General features: G+C 40.7%; 1 pseudogene; it reads left to right on the forward strand.

The window, feature by feature from the left end:
• The first annotated feature begins 517 nt into the window (after nt 1-517).
• On the forward strand, nt 518-624 carry LOC116974754 (annotated as a pseudogene).
• Nucleotides 625-6205: the final 5581 nt, after the last annotated feature.

The following is a 6205-nucleotide window of genomic DNA, read 5'->3' on the forward strand; positions in this document are numbered from 1 at the left end:
AGTTGGACAATGAAGCCAAACTGGAGCTCATCTAAACGTCCAAACATCATCCTCAAAGGTATCGCCCCTATGCTGGAAGATGTGTACACCCACAACACACGGCCTCGGGGATCCAGAAATTGTAAAACCAGAAGGAAGCAAGGAGGTTGGTGCGAGAAGACATCGAATAAATAACTTTTTGACACTCATATCTTAAACAGTATCCGGGGATACACAATAGAATTTTACAACACATAATCTTCTAGTCGAGGTGATATATCGAGAGAGGAATTTGGAGGAGAACACCAAATGGATATTGGGCTATAGTATTTGCTGATGTTTCTACACGATATGGAACACCAGATGCCGATCTACTCGTATCCAGACATAATCACCAATTACCAAATATGTCATATGGGATACAGACACTGGACATCAGCAACAGATGGGGTTTTAGCTGCATTGCAAGGGAAGAATTATTATCTACGCATTCCCTTCCTAACAAAATAGGATATGGCGCTTGACGCATCAATCATAGATCAGATCTTGGCTTTTTGGCTAAGATCAAGTATAATATCTGTTCTTATCAGTTTAAATCTGATATGTCCCTTATCTAGGGACCATATATTATAAAATTAAATAAATAAATAAATAAATAAAAAAGATGGAAATTAAAAAATTAAAATTAAATAAAAAGTGAAAAATAAATAAAACGATATATTCGTTTTAAGAACAGAAACCTTTTCTATTGTTAAGTATATTCGTTTTAAGAACGAAAATGGCAAGCATTAATTCAAAGGATGCTTACAATTTCAGTACCCATAACAGGTGACCACGGACGTTATTTTTATCTAATTGGATGGCTCAGCTCTAGCAGTGTAGAGCACTACCTAATGTGTTTACATTAGCACCTAGGTTATTTACAACATATGACAACCAGCCACACAATGGTAATGGCTTCTTTGGATGACATACTAATTGTGTGGAAACTTAGGACGGGCTGAACAAACGGTAACAACCACTTAACAATTATTTGGAAACTAGGATCATTATCCATCCAATTAAATCAAAATTAAAGCCTTCAAACTAAAGGGATTATTTGGGGTTCACCATTAACTCAGTTCCTCATGTCAGTAACTTTGCCAACAGAGGTTACAACCTTAATAGAGGCATACAGCAAAATCATTGACATGAGGATAAACCATCCATCAGACTGGTAGCAAGAATATTGGCAACATATGGTTTCCAGCCACATAATTCAGACCCTTACATTATAAAGATTTACAGAGGGCCAAAATATGAGCTCTTAAAATTAATGGTGATCATTTCAATAGAATGATGAAGCCATACAGAAGCCATATTGGAACTAAATGGTGGAAAGATAACATTGGGCATTGCTCCAATCCTATCATTGTCAGCAACCAGTCTATGGTCCTACATATGGATACTATGCACTAGGATGGTGTGTTACCAATTCCATTTCCAGCTGTGGAGGAAAATGGAATACACAGCAAGCATCATTATTACTAACACTGGGCATAACTACCTGGAAATGTTGGGTGTTTTTTCATGGCCTAAAGTCATGTTGCTCTGGAATATATTAAACAGGTTATTAGATTATAAATTAACAATACTACTGTGGTAGCACATATCAACCACATGGGTGAAAGGGAATCTACATCATGTAACAATCTGGCCAACACAATTTGGCGGCCTCATCAGGGGGGGGGTACTAAGGGAAATACTACGAGACTCTGCGTCTGGTGTTTTTAATAGTACCCGACTGACCTACCCAACCATGGTTCTAGGTGGTATTAGGGAATGAGATTAGAACCATGCAGCACCATCCAAAACAGACGGCCAGAGCAATGGACATAATCACAGCGGGCCACAGACAATCAACCTAAAGACAATGTCTAAAATATATAAACTAATGGGAGATGTGTTGCAACCATAATACATCATCCAGCCTGTTTGGAAGCTTTGTTAACCTACAGGGGCTTAGTATTAGTGACATCAACTGTGCCAGAAGTGGCCCATCTACTTACCTATGGCAAGAGAACGGAACAACAGCTTATGAGGGACACTTTTTATGAGAATTCCCCAAAGACCAGGTATTCCCAAATATGGGACATCAGCATCGTCTTAACGTTGTTAAAGAACTGGGCTCCAGCCACAGCGCTGCCATTACAGTTTTTGACATTTTACAAAACTGTCATGCTGATGGCTTAGGTCACGGCACTAAGGACTCAGTCCCTACCAAATTAAGGCTGGATACCTTGACCAGTTCACCTGGCAACTTACACTTCTATATTCAGGAATTAGGGAACTAAACAGACAGGGGTCAGCAGGCCTTAAAATAACATTTTTTTTTAGAGCCTACCCTACAGATGATTGACTGTGTTGTGAGACATCTACAAATATACATGGAACAAACCCAGACCATCAGTGGCACAGAAGAGGAACTTCTCATCAACGACAGACAGCCTCATTAAAGAATAACAGGCCAGGCCAGCTAAATGGCTAACATAGTATTGACAAAAGTTGGTGTAAACACTAACTTGGTTAAAATCTCACTCCACCAGGCTGCAGCAACGTCGGCAGCATTTAAATTGGAGTTTCCTATGGATAAAATCCTCAGGACTGCAGGATGGCCATCGGAAAGAACATTCTAAAGATTATAACTAACCAATAATGGAAACTGGAATTTTTCAGAAACATTGTTAAGTTTCTGTACCATAATTTACCCCAAAAAACAGGGGCTATCAATTATTATTAACTTTATGGTTATTTATATATATCATATTGATGTTCAATTTGTTATCACTATTCTCCCCAAAACCAAGGCAGACGTGATGATGGACTCGTTCCACAGCTTGAATCACAGAGCTTTGAAATCTTCATGTAGTCACTCACGTGACTCCGAAGTAAAATAGTAAGATTAAACGAGAACTTACCAGTTCGAAGTTTGATCTGTATTTTATGAGGAGTAACGTTGAGGGAATACATGCCCTCCGCTCCCACCCTTGATCATAAACACAACTGGTATCTTTTCTCTAATCTTACTGTGCTTAAGTCATTACAGGTATCTGTGATTCACTCCGCTGCTTTGAAGAATGACACGCGTGCGTCCTAGCGGGGTTCTTCACGTATTCCCTCAACGTAACTCCTCATAAAATAAAGATCAAACTTCAAACTGGTAAGTTCTCGTTTAATCTTACTATTTCTCTCTCCAGTGACATTTTCTCCATGTTTATATGATTACAGGTTCTCCATTCCAACCATTACCCTGTCCTTCAAAATTCTGAAACTTGCTAACACTTTACAAATAAATGAAAAATTTCCGTGGAGTAGCCAAAAATACTGCGTGTACTGTAGCCCAGTAATGCCTTAAAGCTCATCTTTGACCAGTAACGCCAACGGTACAAAGAGATCATGTCAGCTTGTAAAATCCATTAATTTCAATGGAAATAATTTCAGTGGTTTGATACCTGTTATAAACATGCTTCATACAACTGAATGAGAATAGATGTCTAAATATTTCATAAGAAATATGGAATTTGATGAAGAATAGGGACCGTTGAAAATGATGGATGTCAGGTCAGGTGTATTCAGAAGTTGGTCTGCCTTTAACACCTTTATAGCCAGAAACAACCGGTCTGTGGAAGAATTAAATATGAGGCTAGTTTGCAGTTTTGAATATCACATTAATTATTTCTGCCACATGCTTCTATTGTTGGGAAAAATCAATGGCTCCTGTAAATTACTTAATCAACCAAGCAGAGATGGAAGCAATATTGGTCAGAATAGAATTCACATTTCATTATGATGGTTACCAAGTGACTGTTTTGATCATTTGTACAATGGGCCAATGCACTTTAAATCTTCTTACAACAATCGCTCTGATCAAAATAAAACATCTCAAGCCATTTCCCTTGTGAATAATCAAATATAATTAGCCTTTAAGCGACTAAAGAAAATACTGGAGTAGGTGATCAAATGCTAGTGACAGAGAGTCGAAGAGAAAAGAAGTCACAACATGTTCTTCTGCCCACCATGTCCATGTCAACTAGCCATTATGAAAGAAGGACTCATTCTTTGGTTATGCCAAAGACACTCTTAGTCATAGAGTCACGATGATATAGTGAGACAGTGTGGAAACCGGCCCTTCAGCCTAACTTGCCCAAACCAGCCAACAATGTCCCAGCTACACTAGTCCCACCAGCCTGCGCTTGGTCCATATCCTTCCAAACCTGTCCCATCCATGTACCTGTTTAACGTTTTCTCAAATGATGGGATGGTCCCAGCCTCAACTACTTCCTCTGGCAGCTTGTTCTATACACCCACCACCCTTTGTGTGAAAAAGTTACCCCTCGGATTCCTATTAAATCTTTTCCCCTTTACATAGAAACATAGAAACATAGAAATTAGGTGCAGGAGTAGGCCATTCGGCCCTTCGAGCCTGCACCGCCATTCAATATGATCATGGCTGATCATCCAACTCAATATCCCGTACCTGCCTTCTCTCCATACCCTCTGATCCCCTTAACCACAAGGGCCACATCTAACTCCCTCTTAAATATAGCCAATGAACTGGCCTCGACTACCCTCTGTGGCAGGGAGTTCCAGAGATTTACCACTCTCTGTGTGAAAAAAGTTCTTCTCATCTCGGTTTTAAAGGATTTCCCCCTTATCCTTAAGCTGTGACCCCTTGTCCTGGACTTCCCCAACATCGGGAGCAATCTTCCTGCATCTAGCCTGTCCAACCCCTTAAGAATTTTGTAAGTTTCTATAAGATCCCCTCTCAATCTCCTAAATTCTAGAGAGTATAAACCAAGTCTATCCAGTCTTTCTTCATAAGACAGTCCTGACATCCCAGGAATCAGTCTGGTGAACCTTCTCTGCACTCCCTCTATGGCAATAATGTCCTTCCTCAGATTTGGAGACCAAAACTGTACGCAATACTCCAGGTGTGGTCTCACCAAGACCCTGTACAACTGCAGTAGAACCTCCCTGCTCCTATACTCAAATCCTTTTGCTATGAAAGCTAACATACCATTCGCTTTCTTCACTGCCTGCTGCACCTGCATGCCCACTTTCAATGACTGGTGTACCATGACACCCAGGTCTCGCTGCATCTCCCCTTTTCCTAGTCGGCCACCATTTAGATAATAGTCTGCTTTCCTGTTTTTGCCACCAAAATGGATAACCTCACATTTATCCACATTATACTGCATCTGCCAAACATTTGCCCACTCACCCAGCCTATCCAAGTCACCTTGCAGTCTCCTAGCATCCTCCTCACAGCTAACACTGCCCCCCAGCTTAGTGTCATCCGCAAACTTGGAGATATTGCCTTCAATTCCCTCATCCAGATCATTAATATATATTGTAAATAGCTGGGGTCCCAGCACTGAGCCTTGCGGTACCCCACTAGTCACTGCCTGCCATTGTGAAAAGGACCCATTTACTCCTACTCTTTGCTTCCTGTTTGCCAGCCAGTTCTCTATCCACATCAATACTGAACCCCAATGCCGTGTGCTTTAAGTTTGTATACTAATCTCTTATGTGGGACCTTGTCGAAAGCCTTCTGGAAGTCCAGATACACCACATCCACTGGTTCTCCCCTATCCACGCTACTAGTTACATCCTCGAAAAAATCTATAAGATTCGTCAGACATGATTTACCTTTTGTAAATCCATGCTGACTTTGTCCAATGATTTCACCACTTTCCAAATGTGCTGCTATCCCATCTTTAATAACTGACTCTAGCAGTTTCCCCACTACCGATGTTAGACTAACTGGTCTGTAATTCCCCGTTTTCTCTCTCCATTCCTTCTTAAAAAGTGGGGTTACGTTTGCTACCCGCCAATCCTCAGGAACTACTCCAGAATCTAAAGAGTTTTGAAAGATTATTACTAATGCATCACTATTTCTGGAGCTACTTCCTTAAGTACTCTGGGATGCAGCCTATCTGGCCCTGGGGATTTATCGGCCTTTAATCCATTCAATTTACCCAACACCACTTCCCGGCTAACCTGGATTTCACTCAATTCCTCCAACTCCTTTGACCCGCGGTCCCCTGCTATTTCCGGCAGATTATTTATGTCTTCCTTAGTGAAGACGGAACCAAAGTAGTTATTCAATTGGTCCGCCAAATCCTTGTTCCCCATGATCAACTCACCCGTTTCTGACTGCAAGGGACCTACATTTGTTTTAACTAAT

This window comes from Amblyraja radiata, chromosome 6 (genome assembly GCF_010909765.2).
Source record: "Amblyraja radiata isolate CabotCenter1 chromosome 6, sAmbRad1.1.pri, whole genome shotgun sequence".
NCBI classification, from domain to species: domain Eukaryota; kingdom Metazoa; phylum Chordata; class Chondrichthyes; order Rajiformes; family Rajidae; genus Amblyraja; species Amblyraja radiata.